Source organism: Rhineura floridana, chromosome 4 (assembly GCF_030035675.1).
Source record: "Rhineura floridana isolate rRhiFlo1 chromosome 4, rRhiFlo1.hap2, whole genome shotgun sequence".
NCBI lineage: Eukaryota > Metazoa > Chordata > Lepidosauria > Squamata > Rhineuridae > Rhineura > Rhineura floridana.
The window spans coordinates 71537566-71562352 of record NC_084483.1 but is presented as its reverse complement, the minus strand read 5'-3'; positions in this window follow the sequence as shown (position 1 = coordinate 71562352).

The window sequence follows — 24787 nt, the reverse complement described above, 5'->3', positions numbered from 1 at the left end:
CCCGTATCACATGAAGTGAAACCTTAGTTGGAGCATATAAAGAAAAAAAATTGTCAGTTGAAAGTTGAACGGCAATGCAATGCAAAAATTACAGTCAGTGATAATTAGAGCTTAAATATATGTTAAATTGGCATACCTTTAACTTTTTACAGTAACAGTTTGGCAATAAATGCTGAGAACATTGCATTAACACCCATCGTGAGGCAGGGAATCATTTGCAAAACCAATAATAATAGCACAGATATTCTGGCATTGGTAAGCTAATCAACATTTGTGGTATAATAAAAATTCTTTGTCTTAAATTAATCCATAAGTAACAGCACTGAACCCTTGCTTGACACCCTCATAACATTAAGCTTATGTTGATTTTGTAAGGTTTGAATCTCTAAAATGTGACTTTTTTTCTTTCCAAGGCCATGTAAATATGAATTACTTGTCAATACATACATAACCTGAAAGTGCCATACACAAGAGCTTACAATAGTATAGATTACATGAATGGCATACAGCAGTATGTCATCTATAGATGGAAAGATGGATAAATTTGTCTATTTCAGCTTTTGGGTTTTTTTTCAATTTCAGCTTGTTTGCTCATTTTTTTAAAAAAATGTATCTGAAAATTGTACACTTTTCGTGTGCGTTTCACCTAATATAAGCATTTTATGTGATTTTATTTAATATATGCATTTTGCAAGCAATTTTCCCTTAATATAACACACTTTTGTACATTATATTCACTAATATTTCTGTCTGAGTTTTCCCTTATGGGGCAGGGTTGTTTGAATTTTTAGGGGAGAACTGCCTCACAAAATGTGGAGGTGTGGATTTTGAAGCTGGGTTTAGGCTCACATATTTGTTTAGGGAGTGTGAATTACCTAGGTTTGCATTGAAATGCAAACCAAACCAGTTTCTGCCCCTTCCTTGCACAGAAGCAAGAAAGTTCAACTATTTGCTGCTTATTTCATATCTTTTTTCACTTATTTTTTATTTTCATACTTGTTCTTTGTAGTGGAGTGCTTCCATTCCAAATCTGGCATCTAAGGTTTATACACTTCAGTAGAGTGGGGTGGGCAGGGGTGATTGTTCAAATGGCTGGTGGAAGAGAAGGAGAATTGTTCCTCTTATCTGAGCACCGGAAGGACACAATGGGAATGCTATGGACATAATATATCTCAACTTCAGCAAAGCTTTTGACAAAGTGGCCCATGATATTTTGATTAGCAAGCTATCTAAATATGAGCTGGATGGAACCACTATCAGGTGGATCCACAGTTCGCTACAGAATCGTACTCAAAGAGTGCTTATCAATGGTTCCTTCTCAAACTGGGGTGAGGTAACAAGCAGGGTATCGTAGGGCTTGGTCCTGGGCCCAGTGCTCTTCAACATTTTTATTAATGACTTGGATGAGAAGGTGCAAGGAATGCTTGTCATATTTGCAGATGATACAAATTGAGGGATAGGTAATACACTGGAAGACAGAAACAAAACTCAAAGGGATCTTGATAGGCTGGAGCACTGGGCTGGAAACAACAGAATGAAATTTAACAGGGATAAGTGCAAAGTTCTGCACCTAAGAAAAAGAAGCACAGTTATAAGATGGAGGGTACTTGGTGTTAGAAATGTGACAGTGCAACTCAGCTTGAAGCCTGGGAGGGGATTGCATGCTACATGGGAAGTAGAGAGGTAGAGACAATTCCTCCTATATTCCTAGACTGTCCTGTCCACTCTCACCTAAACCCTCCTTTCCTTCCAGGTGTAAAATGATATCCTCAGAGGAAACAAATCTCCCTTCCTGCTCTTTCTCTGATATCAGTCTTCTTTTTTTTCTTTTGCCAACATGCATCACAGATATAGCTGACATTTCTTCTGCAGCATCTCCTCTCTAGTTAGTTAGATGTATGTCTTTATCTTAATCTATTTCCTACAATAGTTTGTTATTTTTCTTATATCAGACTCTCAGTTCAATTTCTACCAAGCTGAAATGTAGCTACTGCTTAGTGTTTACTGCACACACTTAATTCCCCCAAATACCATGATAATTCATAGATCCTAACACTTGGCTCAGCAATACTATGTGTGAGAAGGATCTTGGGATTGTTGATCTCAAGCTGAATATGACACAGCAGTACAATGTGGCTGCAAAAAAGGCAAATGCTATTTTAGGCTGCATTAACAGAAGTATAATTTCCAAATCACATTAAACACTAGTTCCCCTCTGTTAGGCACTAATTAGGCCTCATCTTGAGTACTGCATCCAGCTCTGGATACCGCACTTTAAGAAGGATGAGACAAACTGGAATGGGTTCAGAGGAGGGCAATGAGGATGATCAGGGGACTGAAAACAAACTCCTATGAGGACAGGCTCAAAGAACTGGGCATGTTTAATCTTGAGAGGCGAAGACAAGAGGGGAGATATGATAGCGCTCTTCAAGGACTTGAAAGTTTGTCACACAGAGGAGGGCCAGGGTCTCTTCTCAATCATCCCAGAGTGCAGGACACAGAATAATGGGCTCAGCTTACAGGATGTCAGATTTTGGATGAACACCAGGCAAAACTTCCTAATTATTAGAGCAGTACAACAACAATGGAACCAATTACCTAGGGAGATGGTGGTCTCACCAACACTGGAGGCATTCAAGAGGCAGCTGGGCAGCCATCTGTCAGGTATGCTTTAACTTGGATTCCTGCACTAAGCAGGGGGTTGGACTCAGTGGCCTTATAGGCCTCTTCTAACTCTACGATTCTATGATTCTAAGCCCCTTCTTCTTCTCAGTCTCTGCTCTGGATTTGCCGGAATCCCCACTGCCATTTTTCATTAGGACCGTTTAGGCTACAGTCCTAGTCACTGCCTAGAAGCAAGAAGTGAGGTTTACTTCCAAACAGGGATGCTTGAGATCTTTGGGAATTCCTAGGAACTGGCCTGATCTGCAACTGCCAGACTAATGTGCAGATTGGAACTCTAGTTTTTCACTTCCTAAATGTTCCAATGCAGTTCTTGGCTCAAACGCCATTTCAACCTATCTTTACAAATTGCATTTTGAGAGAAAATATGTTTAGAAAAGTGTATTTAAACACATATTTAAACAGGTTTCTTTTGGGGGGGTTAAGTTGATCAATGTAGAAACAGGACAGAATGGATTTATGGTCAAAATCATGCAAAAGTGATGTGGATCGGAAATGAATGGAACCCGCCATTCCTGTTTCCAAGTAAACATGCATCATGTGGGCTGTGCTAAAAGTTCAGTTGCTGTTACAACAGCACCCATTTTTTCCTCCTCCTTTGTACATGTTTAATCTTTAACCCCAACCCTGCCAAGGGTCACCTCCCTCTCTTAACTACTCTGCAGCACTGACTGGGGGAGGGGATAAGCAGCATTACCCGCACCTTGCGGGGCGAGTCAGAGCTGTAGCAGGAACTGACTCAGTGAGAGCAATGAGCTCAAAAGGAAACTGGTAACCCAGCAAAGATCCAGAGGACACTGAGAGCTTTTTAGAGTCACTATCAGATCCTCTTCTACCTGGTGTTCTGCTTGGAGCTGAGACTTCTCCCTCCACCTGGGTAGTTAATTCCTGGTAGCCAAAGGGGTGATCTTCTGGCAACTAGGTTTCTCACTGGGTCTGCAGCCACCTTTGCTCCTGAGGTCTGGCCAGGGTGGTGGTGGTGGTGGTGAGTATCAAGACAGGAGTCAGCATAGAGACAAAGAGGCTTACAGAGCCAAGGTGAGATAGTGCTCTTCTGGCTGCCTTTTGACTACTATGGCTTCCTCAAAGTCTTCAGTTGCAGCAGGGTTGCAGTCGAGGGGCGAAATAAGACACAGAGACATCAGCTTGGGTTGAACAAGGGCCACTTTATTAAATTACAGCAAACAAAACCCAATTTAAAGTGACCTGCAGAGGGAAACCTAGGTGCGGGAACTGTCTATAAGCAAGTAGCTTACCACACAGCTCTCAGGTGACCAGCCCCTGCTGGGGCAAGGGCAAGCCCATCTGCTTACCCCTTACCCTGACCACACCTTGTAGGTGAGTAGGGGGGCCTTCCCACGTCATCCCCACCCGGGGCCGTATAACCCCTGGGTAGATGAGGATAAGTTGGCCCCAGAAGCAGCCCATATCCTGCCCTTGAGCTGTAAAGCCCTGACAGACAGGCCTCTGGAGCCTCCAATCATCTCCAAAGGTGCCTAAGGGGGCCAACTAGCTGTCCTTACCTATTTCCCTTCCCGCACCTTCCTGCACCAGTGCAAGATGCATAGCCCGGTAGGGCATTGACCTGTCAAATACATTCAAGTTAGCCAAATAAGCCAAAACCACCTATTAAACACAATGCCCCTAACCCAATTCCGTCCCACTCCCATGGTGTGGAGCAGGCAAAAAACCTGCCCGCCAACGAGGGTGGGCAGGATAAAAATTCCTACTCGGCCCCGAAGCAACCCCTAGGCACACCATAAAAGAGGGAGGGTGGGGTGGGTGTCACGCTGGCAAAGAGGAAGGTAGGAGGGGTGGCTGGACTTAAATAAGCCAAAAAGCCCCGCCTCTCCACACTGCACCTCGCACACACACAATAGGTGTGACGCACGACGTTGCCCCAAACAAAGATGGAGGCGGCAGCTTCGCCCCCATCTGCAACCATGCTGGGCTCATCAGCTGCGCGGCGAGCAGGGCATCATTTCTCCAGAGGGGTCCAAGCCTGTAGAGGTCTCTCCAGGGTCTGGGTCAGATGGGATCACAATACAGTAGCATCTTCCTTCTCCCACTTTTTTTTCATGGGCAAAGTCAGCTCTACTTAGCCAGAAAGTCCCACTTGGTCTATCTTTGCCCTCTCTCCTTTGAGATTGCTCAAGGACTCAAGAGTGATCCAGGAAGCCACTGAATCAACACAAGCCACTTTTTTTTTTTTTTTTTTCAATAATTTTTATTCAGATTTTCATAAAACATACAAAACAAAATCATAAAACATTCAAAGACAAAAAACAAAATCAAAAATAGTTAAACAAAAAGAAAAAAAGAAAAGAAGAAAAAAAAAAAAACAAAAATAAAAAATAAAGAGTAAAATATTGACTTCCCATTTGTCAAAGATCAAATCAGTTATAAGTCTATAATATATAGCAATCCTGTCTCTTAAGTCATATTATAAAATCACTTTCCTCCAGTAGTTATCTTACTTAATCATCAAATCTCATAAACATTACTTTATTCTTTCCACAAAAAGTCAAAGAGAGGTTTCAATTCTTTAAGAAATATATCTATCAATTTTTTTTTTCCAGATAAGCATATCGATTAATCCATCTCATTACTAATTATGATAATCTTATTGTCATAACCATAGTCAAAATAAACATTTCAATTAATCCATCACATCAGAATCTGTTAGGTTCAGTAATTTCAGTAGCCATTGTTCTATTATCTCTATTAGTTCCATTTTCCATCTTCCATCTTCAGTAGTCTTGTTAAGTCCAGTAATTTCAATATCCAATCTTCCATTATCAGTATTCCATAATAATCTTGCTGTCAAAGCCATAGTCATATAATAAGAGTCTGATGGGAATTACCTCTATCCCAAATATTTTCTTGCCATCCATTCTGAATAAGTTGCTGAAATACTGCTGTAAAATCATATCTCTGTTCTTTTTTTCAAAATACACTGGGTCATCTCTTAAAAGTTTTTCCATTGTCACATGGCTGCAGTTAATTCCATAGATTTTCTCTATATTGGGCTCCATCACATCATTCCAGTCCAGAAGATAATCCATGCCATTGATAACTTTATCTCTAGAGTCTTCATTAATTTCTTCAGAGATAACATTGAGTTCCAAACAATAGATTTTATTTCTAAAGTCCATAGACTCCAAATCTTGTTCCTGTTCCACGTTTGTTCCAATCTCCGGGATCTCCTCTCTCACAGGGACCCCTATTCCAGTCTCCAGGGTCTCCTCTCTCACAGGGACCCCTATTCCAATCTCCGGGGTCTCCTCTCTCACAGGGACCCCTTCCAGGGTCACCTCTCTCACAGGGACCCTTATATCTTTAATCTCCTGCTTCATTTTACTCAATTCAATTTTCGTTATCTCAATCTCATTCATTATTCTCTGAAACATAGTTATTTCCAGATTCTCAGCCACTTTCTTAATTGCCATTTTAAAAGAAAAATATAGGAAAACCACTTCTTATTTCAGCAACAATTGGGTTAATACTCCAAACTTGGTGACATCACAGTATAAACAGAGCAGACAGCCTTATCTCTCCAATAGTTAAGTAAACAAAATGCAGTTCCCAGGATCGAAGCAATTAATGGCAATCGTCAAGAAACAGATTCGTCAAAATAAAATAGACCAAAAAGAGAGTAGTCTCAAAACAGTATAATATTTTTCAAAATAAAAATCTGGAATAGAAATCCCTCTTCTGTGTGTATCTTTAGAATGCAAATCCAGGACAGCTTTTTGCAACAAAAACAGAGATAAGCTATTAATTAGTGCGTAGCAGAGAGAAGTTACGGCTCCCCAGTGAGATGTCAAAAACCGATCAATCTGGCAAATCTCTTTTAAACAGCAACAATTTAAGTCAAGTAAAAGAAAAATATAGAAAGAAGGGTGCTTGCCTGTTAGTGCGTTCTCTCTTAGAAGATAAGATGAACGTTCGCTTTAACAGATAGAGCTTGCTGTTGAAAATCCGTCCCACCTTCGTCGGCTGGACCTCGTCCCATAAATTAATGAGATCTGGTCGTCCCAACAAAAATAGGCTTTGAGGTTAATCTCTTCGTTTCTCCCTACCCGGGAGAAGTTTAATCAGTCAAAAAAAAAAGAAAAAACTGACTGATATATCTGAATAAGCTTCTTTTGAGGCAGGAGCCCGTCTCAAAAGCAGGCACAGGCTAAGTCACCCTTCCCGGAAGTCAACACAAGCCACTTTTTGAAGCCACTGATAAGGTATTTCCTGAGCTATGCAGGGGCGCCTCAGAGAAAAAGATTTGCAAATATGCCAACAGGCCTCCAAAGGTTGGCAATTTGTTTTTGATGCAGAAACATACATAAAACATATATCAGTTACTATGAAAAAATTAATTTACTCTGTGATTGATTTTTATGAGGTTTCTCTGTCTCAATTTCATAGATAAATGCATACCATTAATAGGATACAAAGTCTCAAAAACATGTAAAGGAATAGAAGCAATCTCAGTGAAGATAATTTTTCATTATAAATCCATGTTATAGAAATAAGCAGGAGGGGGATTAAGCCACCTGAAATGTTAATCCTGCCCAACTCATCTTAAAGAATACGTTTGCAAGGAACACATTTAAAAAATAGCCACAAAAACAACTTTTACATTCCTGTAACATAATTCTGATATTACACACTCAATGGCTGTCCCACTACAATCAATGGAACTGATTATAGAATTCTGTTTTGCTATCCAGAACCCAGGCAGATTCCAATATATCCACAGAGCTGCCAGGGGGGCAGTTCTGCTTGAACAGCAATGCTGTGTGGCACCCGCTAAAACTGAACAGATAAGCAAAAACTCTTCAGTAACTCTTCAATTAAAAATGTGAAATAACAAATTCTTTTATATAACACTTATTTATTACATTTATACTCCGCCTTTCTTTTCATCATAGAAACCCAAGGCGGCTTACATATGGTTCCCAGGTAGTCTCCCATCCAGCCACTGGCCAGACCTGACTCTGCTTATCTTCAGCAGGATGCTGGCCTCATGTGCCTTCAGACCAAATCACAATTATTTACATAAAGATCACTCAAACTGTCTGTTAATTTTATACCAAGATACCTTATTACTTTTTTGCCTAGCAGAAATCAAACCTATCCCTTTATTTGCTTTCTATTGTCTGCTACCAGATTTAAGCCTATGATTTCTGCTTTCCCTTTATTCAATTTAAAAGCTGCATATGATCCATATTCCAATGTAATCTTTTTTGAAAGACTGCATAGGGCTTGTTACTGCACATTGGTTTATTTATTTTACACATTTAGAAACCACTTCACAGCCTGAAGCCATCAAAGCAATGTACAACTGATTGGCATCCAACTGATGTCCCTCTGCTGCCAGCAAGCACCTATCAGTAAAACACCGAGAGAGGTTAAATTTTCTCCTCTCCCCCGCCACTGCATTCCCCTAAGCCTGATACAGAAGGCGCCTCAAGCCACTGAATCTGACTGGACTGCAAGGGAGGAAGAATCCAGAGGGACACTAAGTGAATACCACCTAAGGGCTCTCCTTCATCCACTACAAATTACAGACTAAGTGTCTACATGTCTCTTGGCCATTCACTTCTAATGTTCTAATTTTTTTTTTCTGGCATATTATTTGCTTTCATGTCCTGCACCATTTGCTTCCTTTGTTGTCCTTGCTGAGGAGAAATGTCATTGAAGATATTAAAGATATTAAAGTGTGAGGAGATTGCATAAGCAGATGGGCTATAAAAATAGCTGCAAAACCCCCACATGTAGATTGTTTATCCCACAGAACATGAACTAGGATATCCAAGAGTGCTGTGGACAGAGTGTGATCCACAAAGCACTGCTGCTGCTACCATCAATTAGAATTGCCCTAATCAATGCAATCCACCCATAGAAATTGAAAAAAGATAAATACTGTCCTTCATTTTGTCCTTCATATTCAGAGCGGGAAGACAAATGGAGATCTTAAAATAAAAAGAAAATCAAGGTAGCATGTTTGTCTCTTATCTGCATCACCAAGTTGCCCTAATAAGGATTAATACTAAAACAATCTCCCTCTATGTTCTATGCTTCAATAGAAATATTTCCCAGGGTGCATCCATTTACATATTTGATCTGCATTCACACACAAAATCCCCCTGAAGTTTCAAGGAAAGATTTACAATTTGTATTCTGAGATAAATATGTTATTGTGATGTATGGCTAGTTCATTCTCAGAAATTCAATAAATATGAATGAAGATCTCAGTCTGAAAATGGCTCCCCCACCCCACCCCACCAGCCATAGAATATAAACGACACTCAGTATACTGTTTAGTGGGATTGAGGGCCAACAAGCAGAGCTCTCCAGTGTCCAAAGGAGGAGGGTTTAGCAGGCTCCACTGCCATACCCTAACTAGGGCTTGTTGAGAAATGCCATTCAGTTCACATTTAAAGGTGAACCAACCTAATTTGCACTTTCTGGAACAACATGGAACCAAAACCTGGCACTCCTTTGAAATTTATACTTCTCCAAATTTTGAGTGCCATTCTGCAACCAAAGAAAAATCTTTACAATATGCATAGATAAAGGTAAAGGGTGCATATAAATGCATATATTAGTGAAAATAGCATGCAAAAATGCATTATATTGGGAGAAATTTGCACTGAAATGCTGATGAGTTTTAATGAGGATATTGTAAACTGATGTAGGAAGTGAGCTTAAGCCTGGAAAACTGAGAAAGAGAGAGGACCCAAAACTGACAGATTTTCCCATCCCTAAGCGTAACCAAGGAACAGGGTACTCCCTCAGCAGATGTTACAGTTGTTTGAGCCTGCTCTAAAGATGACTAAGATAGGACCGACAGAAAGGAGTCATTATCAGCAGAGGGACACTAGAGTTGTCAGGGACCTGAAACAGAAAAATGAACTCTTAGCAGAAGCGTGCAAAATTTATTTTCCTCAAGGTATGGGAGTGTCACCAGGTCTGACCACCCCTACCTGGGCCTTACAACACTGAAGGGAGAATAAATTAAACATTAAGCACTAAAGACAATGCAACCAACATTATAGGTCAAGTTTAAGACCTCTTCACAAATTGCCCTCCAATATATGTCTAAAATGCATATGGTGGAGTGGCTTCATGTGTTCTAGCCCCATCCCCTGTTGTTTCTGCACTGAGGACCATGCCTGCAAAGGGAAGCCCAGTTGTGTGAAGCCCTACATGCATGCCACTGTATGCACAAAGCTTCCCCTTTGCAAAAATTGCACTAGATTCATAAATGTCAGGGCAGAGCCAACAGGGCATGTGATATTAGGGCAGGGTCAGGAGATGCAGCTCATCCCTCACTTGCATAGAGCTAATTTGTGAAGGCGGCTTTAGAACCTTCAGAATATCACTCCTTTTCCCGAGTTTTAGAGAACTCTCAGGACATTCTTTTAGAATACTTGAAATTTGCAACCCATAGAATGTACAGGCGTTTGTACCTCACTAGTTTCCTCCTGAAAGAACAAGGAGTTCAGGGAAACTGGGCTGAAGCAAGGCATAATGAGCATAGAGCCCCGAAGGAGTTGTTGCTGCTGTTGTTCAGATTTCGTACCCACCCTTTATCTGTGAGGTCTCAGGTTACAATAATTGAAAAAATAAAATATTTAAACAGTTAAAGCAAATTAGACTAGTGTTTCAAGAATCCATGTTTTCAGTTGTTTAGCAGCCTTCCAGGAAAGAAACATGGATTTGAAAATGAGTGAGAAACGTGCATTATTTACACACTAAAAACAAAGTTAAGGACAGAGACAAATCACACTGCCAGCTGGCCCACCACAGTCTAGGAGAAAGATCTGCAGTGTTCAGTCTGATAAATGCACGTTTGTTGCATGAAATCCCAGCATCTTGTCTCAAGAGAGAGCTCATTTTCCCAGCAGTCATAGAGCAAACTCATACCCTGCCAAATTCCCACACCATTTTCTGATTTGTCTGTAAAGCACTCTGCACATTGATTTTGCTGTTATTATTTAATTTTTACATGTTCTAAAGGTTGTACCTTCTAGCAGTCATTTCACCCTTTTTAATGGCAAGCACTGTCAAGAGTCCTTAACAACAAAGTCGTCTCATCCTGTCAACGTTTATGTGGTTTCATTTGAGTGAACTCTTTGAGGGCTGTGTATCTCCACCACCCCAACCCTCAGGCCTGACCTTACATAAGTGAAGCAGCCACCTCAGGTGGAGACACAGAGTGGAGAGTGGAGTTGAGGTGTTGGAAACCCCTGTGGTCTGTGCCATGCAGCCAGCCCTGTGGTCTCTAAACCAGCCTTAGTTGCTGTGGAAAATTCACCAGTGTTCAAGGAAGATTCATCTGCTAGTCTGATCAGCTTCTGTACATGGAATGTGGGATGGGGGGGTCTGTACCTTATTTTTTTAAAAGGGGCAGTATCCCTATATCGCCACAGCAAGGGTATTCTCTGCTTCCACAATTTAGTCTACTATGCATGGAATAGATACTATACTATAGCCTTTGCAATGGGACCAGTGAGATTATCCCAATGAACCTACATTCACTGCTCAAAAGCGGAAATTCTACAAAACCAGTCAATATCAGACTATCTTACAACAAACTGATATTTAGATCGGGAGGAGGGAGAATATTCCAAACAATGTTGTGATATTTTTTTCAAAGGGGAGGGAAATAGTCAGGTGAAATACAAGAATACAATTGGAAGTGACTGCCCATTAGCTACGGCTAAGTTCAAGATGCTTGTTTTGGTGTAGAAGGCCCTATACAGCTTGAGACCAGGATACCTGAAAGATCATCTTACCCCTTAATACCCAGTCAGTCACTGCACTCTGCAGGTGACAGCCTCCTGTCTTTTTGGCTGAAGACCTTCTTTGTTCAATAAACCTTTTAAGTAGAGATCTTATTCCAGTCCGCATCTATGCAGAAATTGTTTTTTAAGATTTTTTGAAAGATTTTTTTAAAGATGCTTTTTTAAATTTTTAAAAAAATGATTTGTTCTTATGATTTTTTTTTACAGAAGTTTTGTACTTAATATGCTTTACTGATGTTTTAGTGTTTTGTTGTTTGCCGCCCAGGGCTCCTTCTGGGAGGAAGGGTGATATTTATTATTATTGTTGTTGTTGTTGTTGTTGTTATAAGAAGAAGATGAAGAAGAAGAAGAGATATTTTCCTGGTGCAGTTTTGGGCCATATTTCAAGTGTCCAATTATCCATACTAAAACAAGGTATGACTAGATCACTCAAAGACTGTGAAGATTAACATGCATCCTTATCTTTCTCTATATATTTGTAAGTGTCACACTTACAAAAGGAGGCACTTCTGCAACACATGGGGGTGGGGAGCTTTGGTGACAGGAGGCAGGGTTGGCGAGCGAAGCAAGCAGGGGTGGCAACCTCTAGTACAATATGGCTGGTCTGTGACCGAAAGAAAAATCATTCATTCATTCAACCTCTAGTACAATCTATTCACAGTACTCATACTGTATGCACCACATATTGCTGCTTAAAGTAAAATCTGTCATAGTCGGTCATAACATATACCTTCTCTTGAACTTTTACAAAAAGAATATATTTTAGATAGCTATTTTTAGATACCTATAATTCTAGATAGCTATTTTTCCTTTGCTCTCCTAAGTAGCACTAAAAATGATAGACTACATAGATAGATATCCTTTCCTACTCAGAGTATCTCTACTATAAAGAGATAAATAGTGGTAGAGATACAAAGTGGTATCCAATAAATGTTGTTCCATAGCACAAGGATTTCTGGCTGTGCAACAGAAGTTCTCCTCCATTCCTCTCCTCTCCCTGTGCACCTGCACCGTGCCCTCCCAAATCTGCTCCAGAGCATTGAGAGAATACCCAGAACAGATGTAGAGCGTAAGCGGGGAGAGAGAAGAGAAAGGGGAAGTTTTCTTGCACAGTCAGAAGTCCTTGCACTAATGAACTACTACATTGGCTACTGCCAACAGCAACCAAGTGATATTTAAAAGATATATAGAAAGAGACAGTAAGCTAAGGCTGAACAGAGATATGAACCTGGATCTTCCTGGTCCTAATTCAAATTACTCTAGATGTGTACGTTGTGTGAAAAAGTGAATGTAGAGTGGCAACACCTGCTTTGGCAACATCCACTGCTGGTGTGCAGACCTTGGAGGTGTGGGCAGCAAGGCAATATGGCCCTCAGGATGAAAAAAAAAGATTATCCAACCTGCTCTAAATATTATTTCACAATTTCTCACTCTCACAGTGATCTCATTTTCAGTTGAACTTTTATGGAGGGGATGGGATCTTGATTTTTCCAGGATTGGTTTTCAGTATTTTCTTTCCCTAGTGTCAACATTAACAGTACCTGTCCTGCCAACCATATTCCCTTTGTTTACCCCCAAATTCTATGCTATACTCATGCATTGCACAATCTAAGGCTCAAATGATTGACTGTATGATGACTTTAACAAATGTCTGTGTCTGTGGTAAAGTCACGGCACCCCTTTGTCTCAAATTTGCTGCTGTGCAGCATTGCGGAAGATCTTCCAACTGGCAGAGAAAGAGAGGATTTCATGATCTCCCCGTAACAGTGCTTTCTTTCTCTCTAGACTCGTTTGCAGTCTCTGGGACTAGCAGATTCATTCCATGTTCTTCATCTCACCACCACCACCACCCAACCCATTAATGCCACAGAGAGGAAAAGGAATAGTTTGGTATGCATTAGTATGACAAATACTGAAGACAGCAAAGGAGTGCTGAATTATTCTAGCTTTGTTTCAAATCCAAACCTTTAGATTAAAAGATTGCTTTGGGAGTATCTACCTGACTGCATTCACCTGCATTTCACAAAAACATGTGGTTGGAGATCAAGATTAATGCAGCATTGTCAATGAAAGTGCACAGTTTCACATGAACAATTAGAACTGCCATTGCCTCTTGGCATGAAAGTGTCTTCTAGGATTATCCTTTTCCCCTTCTCTGAAGCAAAACAAAACAGGGAAGATTGATGAACCACTTGCTAATTTTTATCTTTGAAAGAGTCTTAAGATGCACCACCCCAATCAATTAAGCTTGTGTTCTCTGATAAAGATCAAGCCAGAGGTAACAATACTTCCACCCCATCCTCTAGCATGTATACGTAGTAAGAAAAGAGTGGGAAAGAAACATCAAGAAAAATAATCCATAACCTAAAAATAAACTGCTTGCCATAGTCAGTTAAATTAAGTGAGCTCAAGTACAATCGAAGATAAAATACAGTATTCATTTCATGCCCATTACCCAGGTCTTCATGCTTGTTGTGATTGCTGTGATTATTAAGTCACACTTGAAATGTTTGCATGTTTCTTCAGTGCAACTCAACAAATATATTTGTTTCTTTTTATTTGTATCATGCTCTTTCCCAAAGAAGTGGGGGGGGGAGAGAAATCTGGTTCATTTAGCTAATTCACACTTCCCAAACCAGTAAGTGAACTGAAACAGCTATCCTTCAAAATGTGCATATGTAGAAATTTTGCAGCACAGATCACCAACTAAAAATGTGTTTACAGGGGATATTTTATGAGGCAGTGTGCATAAAAATGTTTTATTAAGAAACATATGTATATTATGCAAAATTGAATATAAAATGTGTATTTTTGAATAAATGTGTTATAAAATTTTGACAAATTTTCGTAAGGACAATTCACAGATTTCATAAATCACAAACTGTGATTAAACTAAATGTAGTAAACTAAATTTAAGATTGGGAAGAAACTGAGACTCATCAATCTCTCAAGGTGGATAACATCTTTCCAAATGTTTTCTTACAATACCATTTAAATTTGGAACTTATTAATGTGATGATCATAAGAACATTAAAAGAGCCTCTTGGATCAGGCCAAAGGCCTATGTAGTCCAACATCCTGTTCTCATAGTGGCTAGCGAGATTCCCACAGGAAACCTGCAAGCAGAACTTAAGCACAACAGTACTTTCCCCAACTGTGATTCCCAGCGACTGGCATACATCAAGCACCAAATGCCAATCAGAACAGAAAATGGTTTGGCATTTTCAAGATAGAGTGTTGTATAGCTGGGAAAGATTTAGGACGCATCTGTATAAAACTAAGAATTACCACAACATGAAATTCCCCTCCCCACTCAAATACCAGCTGGGTATGACACCAAATCACCTTTCATGTTCAAAGCCCCTTTGTGGGCAGTGAACATGAGAGGCCATTCCTCTCGGTTTTTGAGGTGACGGTTGAACTGGGGGCAGCTGCTCCCCATTAAGAGCAAGGAGGTCTGGCTTGTTTTCTTTCTTTTTTCATCACTAGCTCTGGCAGCTGCAGTCTTTTTTCAGTGGCCCATCTGCCGCCATTTTCTTGTCCTCAATACCAGACATAGCATCATATTGAGGAAAATAGAGATGAAATTAATCTGCTCTTTAAAAAAACCCTTCAGAATTCTACTTCTGAAATGTCGATGTTGAACAATTACAATATTTCCTGAATATTCAAACATTTGCAGATTATTCACTGACTGTTCTGTCACAGAGCCCCTGTCCACAATCATACCATCTGTAAAAGCACAAGACAGGAGGATGGGCCAGGGCCAGAATGAAATGGTACTCTTTAAAAATGGAAAACCAGAATTCAATAGGGCCAAATTAGATGTTACTTTTATTGGGTGGTTAGCAACTATGCCTGTTTGTTTGTTTTTAAAGTATCTGGATTGTACCCATTTATCCATATCCAGAGCTCTGCAGTTAGAAATTCAAGGAAGATATATAAATTTGTGTGCTAACTGAATTGTGTTATACACATGTATGTCTTTTGTGGTTTTTCCAAAAATCAGGCATTTTGGCAGACCTATCTGCAGAACCTAGACTCACATGCAAATTGTATTCTCCAGATCAGGACAAGTGACTGTCTGCTCCTACTAGGGATGGAATTTTCTGAAATTTTTATGTTGAGCATATCTCAATTTTTCTAGCTTTTTTTTTTAGCTTTTGTCTCACTCCTTAATTAGAAGTGAGTTTCTTCCCCTCTCCCCATGTTTCATTTAAAATATGAACACTTCTTAAATATTAGACGTTATTTTATTTTATGGATAATACAATAGACATATTAATACGCATATAAACTCCAGGTTTCCTAAACTTTAAGTAACTAGCACATAAACAGAATACCTAAAACAATGCATATAACTGCATAAAAATGTGTATGTATTATGATGGCAGGCTGGCTTCTAGTTTATGGGAGACATTCCACCCCAATATTGCCTAAACAGTTTTGGAAGTGGCTTCAGTTTGGTTTACTTTCCAAGGAAGCTACTTGCTTGCCTGATGGAAAAAAATAGCCTAAGGAGTTAAATTGGTCACCTCAATGGAGTTGATGTCGTATATGCATTAGGATATGACATTTTGCAATCCAGTCACTGTGATCCAAAAATAATTGCAACAGTATGGCCCTCAGGATAGGAGCCCATTGTTGAAACTAGATCTAATCAAACTAAATAAAGGGTGAATACTACCACCTATCTCTAAAAGAACATAACATAAGAAGAGCCTGTGGGATCAGGCCAATGGCCCATCTAGTCCAGCATCCTGTTTTCACAGTGGCCAACCAGATGCCCAGAGCTTGGAAGTAACTAGTTACAAGTAACGAATTACTTGTAATTTATTACTTTTTTGAGTAACGAGTGGGTAACTTCATTACATTTTGCTGGTAATAGAACGAGTAGTAACTTCATTACTTTTGAGGAGTAATTGTAATGTTTCCAGCATTACTTCTGTGCATTACTTGGGGGGGAGCAGGGGAAGTCTTCTGCTCCTCTGATTTGTGAATACAAATCATGTGCTTTCAATAGGGCTTCTGTGCAGCATTGTTCTTCCTTCATGCTCTATGGGTGCTTAGGAGGCGATGAGGGAGGAGGTGGAGAGCGAGATGGGATGGAGAAAACAATTGTTTAGAAATTTACAGGAGTAGAAGGAGAAAAGAGCTGGAGGCAATATATATATACAAAAAAATATGTGTGTATCATCATTGCTGGGGGTGGGGTGAGGGGATGTGAGATTCTGTTATGTCATTCTGTTAATCTTATGGATAAAGAAAAATTCTACTACCCTCTGTGTGTGTGCTTATTTTTAATCTTGTTTTAGGCTACTTAGATGTGCAGCAGCCAAGGCCAGCGCCTTGTAGGCATTTTTTTTAAAAAAATAACTAAGATGTAATTGTAGCAATTACTTTTGAGTAAAAGTAAAGTAATCAGTTACTTTCAGAGCAAATGTAATTGTAACGGTAATTACTACTTTTGGGGGTCCATGTAACTGTAATTGTAATTTATTACTTTTTAAAAGTAATCTTCCAAGCTCTGCAGATGCCTGTGGGAAGCCTGCAAGCAGGACCTGAGCACAACAGCACTCTGCCCTCCTGCAGTTTCCAGCAACTAGTATTCAGAAGCATACCGCCTCCTACTATGGAGGCAGAGCATAGTCATCATGGCTAGTAGCCATTGATAGCCTTATCCTCCATGAATTTGTCTAATCCTCTTTTAAAGCCATCCAAGAAATTCCATTATCCTGACCGCACAGCCCATACTAGGTATAGGAAATGAGGAATGACACCTCCCTGATCCAATCAATGTTGTATTTTGCTTTGAAGCTTTTGTTTATGGGAGTATAAAAACTCTAGACTTCACAGGAAAAATCACTTGCTGAATCACTCGTGCAGGTTCTGGCTCTCCAGAGCTACTCTTCTAAATATCACTTCTGAATCACATAGCCAGCCAGGACCCAGGGGACTGACTCCTCTGCTTTCCTTCACTAGTTCTGGTTCCCCGCTTGCTGCAATCTGCTTCAAAATCCTTTTTAGGGCTTCACTACTTTTCTTGCTTCCCCTAGATCCTTGCTAGTTGAAGCAGAGATTCAAGAAGCCATTTTCAGGGTTTCCTTTGGCCTGCTATAGTCAGGTTTTCCTGTCTGACCCAGGAACTCAATGCACTCCAGTTCTGCTTCTACAGGATTGCCCACCAGGGCTAGGAAATGTATATCTTGTTCTCTGTCCTGTCTATCCTACACACTGTAGCCGCCACATCTGCTACAACAACAACATTTTATTGAGGTCAACCAACCATTAAAAAGTATGCAACTGGATAAACACATAATCATAAAATCAAAAGAGCAAAGGCGAAAAGCTAACAATCATTGAATGTCTAAGAGAGATTACTACATTCAGAAATATTGCTACCTGTTCAGTAATGAATTTATTGGATCCCACAAGAAAAATACCTGAAGAGTTTCTAAGGATCGACCGGGAAACTGCCTTATAAGGGGGATTATATGTTCTCTGACCCCTTGATAAAAACTACAGTAAAAACAACACATGGGAAACTGTTTCAAGTTCCAGTTGATTACATGGGCAGCACCTATTCTTAATAGGAAATGTAGCAAACATGCCCTCTAATCTTTTCCTATCTGTGTGTGTATGCACATGTGTGTACACACATGCACATGTATGTCTCTCTGGTTTAGAAGTCACTCTCCGGTCTACCCAGGGCTGGCTCCAGGAATACCGGGGCCCTTGGGCATCAGCTTGTCCTGGGCCCCGGCGTGTGTGCGAGTTCGCATTTGTGTTCGCGTACAGCCCCCACCCCACCCCCACCTACCTGTCTCCTGTCTTTTACTATTGCCATTAACCAAGATGGCGGCCGCGATTCCCCTAAGGGGATGAAGCCTCCACCGCCATATTGTTGATGGCATGCATGCGTGCTACGCGTGCCCATCTCTGCCATCAACTAAGATGGTGACAGGGGCTTCAGTACCTTAGGGAAACTGCGACCGCCATCTTCGTTAAGGGCAATGGTAAAAGACAGCAGACAGGTAAGTGGGGGACATGGGGGAATGTGGGGGGGCACTGATCATGGAAGGGGAGCAGAGGGGCCCCCTGTAGCTCCAGGGGCCAGTGCCCAACCTGGCCACCCTTTAGAACTGGCCCTGGGTCTACCCTACCCAGCTGCTCGTGAGTGAGGCCTAGCTGCAAAATGAGGCAAAAAGAGAGCAGACATGTGCGACTCCCTCAATTGTGCTGAACTCAACAATCCCCCATCGCTTCTTATGCCTTGTGTGTTCTCTACTTCATGTTTGTGCATGCTGCATGTGTGTGAGTTTAGTGAGAATTAATTAGCTAATCCCCACACTAAAGAAATGCATATTGTTACTGAGCTTTCCCCGCTGATGGTAATAGGTATGTATTGTTGCTGAGCTATTCCCCACTGAAGTGTTGAATGTGTATATTTTGATTCTCTGTGTGTGCTCAATAAATATCACCATTGTTAAGACCTGTGTGACTGTAAGTTACTGGGTAAATCTTCCAAGATACACTATTGCCAATATCTTAAGATCCTAATGCACAAGATTTCCAGAATGTGTGTACATGAAACATGTGTTTACTGAGGAGGCTTGCTAACAATTAATATACTTATAAAATTACACTGCAGAAATATAGTACAGCAAGAGGTTTGGCACTTTTATACATATTATGCATCTAATTTATGTATTTGTGCATATATTTTTACATATTACTACTTGAAGTTTCCTTTTTAAAAAAAAAAAAGAAAGAAAATTGACAATACATGGGCAGCAAGGATATAAGGAAGCAAGCAAAGCTGGATTGGTTCAGAACCACCAGAATCCATGTATAAATCAATTTAAAACAGGTTCCTCCTTCATTCCACCTGCTCCTTTGAGGAAGGGAGTAAAATCAGATGGGACAGATTCTTTTTAAGAGTACTTACTCTTATTTTATATGCTACCTAAGTGGCCATGTTTGAACTGTAAAAAGAAGAGGGAGGGAAAGTACAGCATTTACTTTCTAATGGCAGTTATTACGAATTTAACAATTCACAAAGCACATTTGAATTTCATAATCTACTCATTAGCACAGGCAAATGTATTTCCAAGATGCCCTCTGAAACAGGTGACATGTACTGACACTGCTTCAGGAACACATACCTGACTTTTTTGCCATTAATATTTTCAGAAGCACATTCCACGGGCCACATATTCTCTAGATAGAGTAGGGTCAGGCCTGCATAATCTCACATTTCAGATGGGAAAAGCCTTTGAATTCAGAGGAATGAGTAAAGATCTTGGCCACTGAACTCCAGTACATTTATCATATCTAGTTAAGGCATTTTTGTCCAAATCCCATCAGTGAAAGCGCAAACTGAAGGAATGACTACTCGACATGATCAAAGGACTTTTCACTGTCTAATGAGAGTTATGTTACCCTTCAAAGGCTGGTTCAGTAAGTGGATAAAAGTTTTACTGTTGCTTCCAGCTTTGTGAAACCCCTTTTGGCTTTAAAATGGAGGCCATTTGTCATTTATGTGGCCTGAGCAAAATGTACCATAATAACCCAGGTATATGATTGTTGTGTTTGAACTTGAGAATACTTCTTGACTACAGCAGCCAAATACAGCAAGGATTTCTCTTTTTTAAAAAAGGTGTTCACTGATAAGTGTCACATTCTAATGAGCCATACTGACACACAGAGAGACAGTAGCACTTTCGTGCTGCCAGCCACAAAAGGATCATGAGCCCTGCCATGCTCATGGAACATCAGCATAGATGGCAATGGGAATCCCATGCATATTTATTTCTTTGTTTATTTACTGCATTTATATCCCATAGTGTTGCCAAGTCAGAAGCATCCCAAACCATGAGATTTCAGGGGTGGGTCCTAGTGATGTCATAGGGTGGGCCCTAGTAATGTCACGGGACGGGCCCTAGTGATATTAAGTATGATACATTAAGCATCGACCACAGTTGCTTGGAGCACACCACTCAAACATTAAGAATTCTCTGACTGGAAATTAAGATAGAAATCGTAGCTAAACGAGGGTGTTTAAATGATGGTTGGATGTGCTTTAAATGTATTGTGTGGATCTACTTCTTAAACTTGGCCTGCACATAAATAATTTTATTTAATATTTTAAAATGGAAATCAGCTACAAAATTTACTAGGTGACAATGGGCTACTCACCATCTCTCAGCCAAATCTGCCCCTCAGAGTGAAAACAACAGAGGGGGACCATGGCCACCCCTAAGAAGAAAGGCACACTTAAAATGTAGAGGAAATAATATACAACCATAGTGTGAAATCAGATACTTATTGGGACATAGTATGAAGAAATATTTATGTAAGCATGACTGTCAAAGATGTTTATTATTTACACAATCTGTAAAGATATTTATAGTGCAATCCTATGCATGTTTACTCAGAAGCAAGTCCCAATGTATTCAATGGGGCTTACTCAAACGGGGAAGCGTGCACAGGACTGCAACCTCAAGTGATAAGGAACTTCACTCACCCAGCCCAAAATTCAGAATCATGCCATTTCTGTTTTGGAACTGTTTTATACTTTTTTATGGTTATTGGATTTTAAATGGATTTCTTTCTTGGTGTGAGCTGCCTTGGTTTCTAACCCTATGTCACAGGGATGTTGGAAAGATTCCATACACACACAGAGACTGCAGATGTAAAAATACATACATCCCATACAGTAGTTTATTGTCAAAACTAATTGGTCATTGCAGAACTTTTTTTTTTAATCACTATTAGTTTCCTACAAAATAAAAGCAGTGACACCAAGGTAAGCCCTTCCTAATTGCTTTAAAAATAGGATTGGAGGTGGAGAGAAAGATTTATAACACAACACAATCCTTTGCTATGTTCACTCAAAAGCCCCATTGATTTACAACACAATCCTAACCATGCCTACTCAAAAGTAAGTCCTATTGAATTCATTGGGGCTTACTCCCAGTATGTGGGATTACCACTGCATCTTTAATCCCAGAAAAGCAAGTACAGGATTAAAGTATCATAATGCAAAGGTTTTCAAAACAGGCTATGAATTAGGCAAATGAACTGCCCTCTTCAACAGCCCGGGGAAATTTAAACAAGTTGCATGTACACTTCTTTTACATTTCTGTTCAAAATTATTTGAAAGATAAAATATATAATTTGCTGTTTTTGCAAGTAATTTTAAAATCCTGCATGTACAGCTTTGCGGATAAAATTGACCGTCTAAAGATTGTGATTCCGTGCGCTGTGGATACATTGAGAGAGCCAGAGTTGGCCAGTGGCTCTCTGGTGATGCGGGATCGGTTCCAGCTTCTTCCTTCTGATGAAGTGGACAAGGTGCTTTCAACCTTAAAGCCAACCACCTGCTTACTCCATCCTTGCCCGTCATGGCTCATCATTAGCTGCAAGGACAGACTGGGCAAAGGGATCAGGGCAGTGGTAAATGCGTCCTTGGAAGAGGGAGTAATGCCATCAGCCCTCAAGGAGGCAGTAATAAAACCAATTCTAAAGAAGCCCTCCTTGGATCCCCAAGATTTGAGCAACTTTTGCCCAGTCTCAAACTTACCATTCCTGGGCATGGCGGTTGAGTGGGTGGTAGCAAAGCAGTTGCAAGCACATTTGGAGGAAATGAATTATCTGGATCCATTTCAGTCAGGCTTCAGGCCTGGACATGGGACTGAAACAGCCTTGGTCAAGGCTGATGAGATGAGATGAGATGATATGAGAAAAGCATTGGATGGGGTGAATGCACCTTTGTCATTCTCCTGGATCTCTCAGTGGCTTTTGATACTGTTGACCACGGTATCCTTCTGGACTGCCTGGAGAGGTTAGGCATGGGGGCACTATGTGACAGTGGTTCCATTCCTTCCTCTTGGATAGGCACCAGAGAGTGACATTGGGAGATGAGGTTTCGGACTCTTGGCCCCTCACTTGTGGGGTGCCACAGGGTTCCATCCTCTCCCCAATGCTGTTTAACATCTATATAAAGCAGCTGGGGGCCATCATCAGGAGATTTGGGCTGCAATGTCACCAATATGTGGATGACATGCAGCTCTATCTCTCATTTAAATCCTCACTGAGAGTGGCTGTAGAATCCCTGTCCAAGTGCCTGGAGTCTGTGAGTGGCTGGATGGGAAGGAATAAGCTGAAGCTGAACCCTGACAAAACTGAGGTACTGTTTGTGGGAGACAAGGGAAGGTCGGGGGATTTAGACCTGGTGCTCAATCGGGTACAATTGCCCCGAAAGACCAGGTCCGCAGCCTGGGGGTCATCCTCGACTCCCAGCTGTCTATGGAAGCTCAAGTTTCGGCTGTGAGCCGGGCAACGTTGTATCAACTCCATCTGATATGGAGACTGCGCCCCTACCTTCCCAATCATCTGCTCCCATCGGTGGTACATGCCCTGGTCTCCTCTTGCCTAGACTACTGTAATGCGCTCTACGTGGGGCTACCCTTGAAAACAGTCCAGAAGTTGCAACTGGTACAGAATGCAGCGGCTCGCCTGATTAAAGGCAACTGCCAACGAGATCACATCACTGCAGTGCTGAAGGAGTTGCACTGGTTACCAGTTGCTCGCTGGGCCCAATTCAAGGTTGGTTTTGACCTTTAAATCGGTTTTGGCCCAGTCTATCTGAAGGAGCGCCTCCAGCATCATCAGCAATGCCAACCAACAAGATCAGCCTCAAAAGACCTTCTCTCCATCCCACCAGTTAAAACAGCCAAACTGGTGAGGACTAGGGAGAGGGCTTTTTCAATTGTGGCCCCCACCCTGTGGAACTCCGCGGAGACTATGATGGGCTTCCGCCGGGCCTTAAAAACCTGGCTTTTCAGGCAGGCTTTTGGGGTGGGTTAGGTTTTATTATTCTAATTTAAGATTCTAAATGTTTTAATGTATTTGGATGTTTTATTTTGTACGTAGCCCAGAGTGGCTGGATAACCAGCCAGATGGGCGACTAATAAATTCAATTTTTTTAAAAAAAATTATAATCATAACTGAAATTGTTTACAGTAAACAATTGCCTACCAAGATCCTTCTGTGATTTTTTTGGTTCTACATCTCCTGACCTATCTACACAGAGAAAGGAACTTCTGCTACTGCTGAAATCTATAAACCAGGAAAAGACAATTTTCTGGCCTTACAATGGGTTCTAGCTATTGCTTGGAGGTCAAGAAATCCCTTGTCAATCACAACCCTGACTTCACTTATTGGCTACAAACCTGAAAGGGCAGGGTTAGAGCAGCCAGCTGTGAGATCATGTAAAAAGTTGTGGGGGGGTGGCAGCTGACATTTTGGTGTATATCACCTGAACCAGACCACCGAGAAACTTAAAAAAAAAGAAAGAGAGCTGAGGGTGACTGACCTAGAGACCCAAAGAGGATCCCCAAAATCCAGAGTCTCTGGAGAAAAACCGGAGACCTGACAACCCTTGCCACAGCCCCATGGCACCCATTTTGTGACTGGTGCTCCCAACACTCTCTCAAAATTTGAAATGTGCCCTCTGATCCAAAAAGGTTGGCAACCTCTGGTTTAAGTTAAAGAGACTCAAGCACATGCTAAACTCTCCTGTTGAAATGTATGGGAACTAAACATGCTTTGCCTTGGTGAACCATGTGAAGCAGGTACACAACCTATATAATTCACTAATAGGCAAAACACCTTGAGGTTTAAGAATGTACCTATAGGCCACAGATATTTCTATCAAACTTTTAAAAGCAGGGAAATTGGGCAGCTGTAGTGAATTCACCAGGGGAGCAGGAGACCTGAACTCCTTTCTGAGTTATTGGACTGCCCTACAAATTTGTCAAAATGCAAAGACCATTTGGGTTGGTCTTTCACAGTCCAATCCACTTCCTGTGTAGCTTGGAAGAATTTGGTAACATGTGCCTCTGAGCATATAGTGAGTGGTGGCAGTACAATATCTCAGAGAGGAGGTCAGGTCTCCTCCTCCCCTGGTGCATTCACTATAGCTGCCCAATTTCCCTGCTTTTTAAACTTTGATAGAAATATCTGTTGGCTATAGGTATGTTCTTAAACTGCAAGGTTTTTTGCATGTTAGTGAATTTCTCTGCTTTTTAATCCGGGAGGTTGGAAATGGGATCCAGTGCAAGTTGTCTGAGAATGGATTGATCATTTGCATGCTTATTGAGTTCAGTGGGATTTACTCCCTGCAATCAAGCTTAGGATAGGTGAAACTGACTACAGGGGATGGGGAGGTGAGGAGGAGGAAGAGGAAGAGGAGGAAGGAGGAATGGCAGAGGGGAGGAGGAGGATGGGAG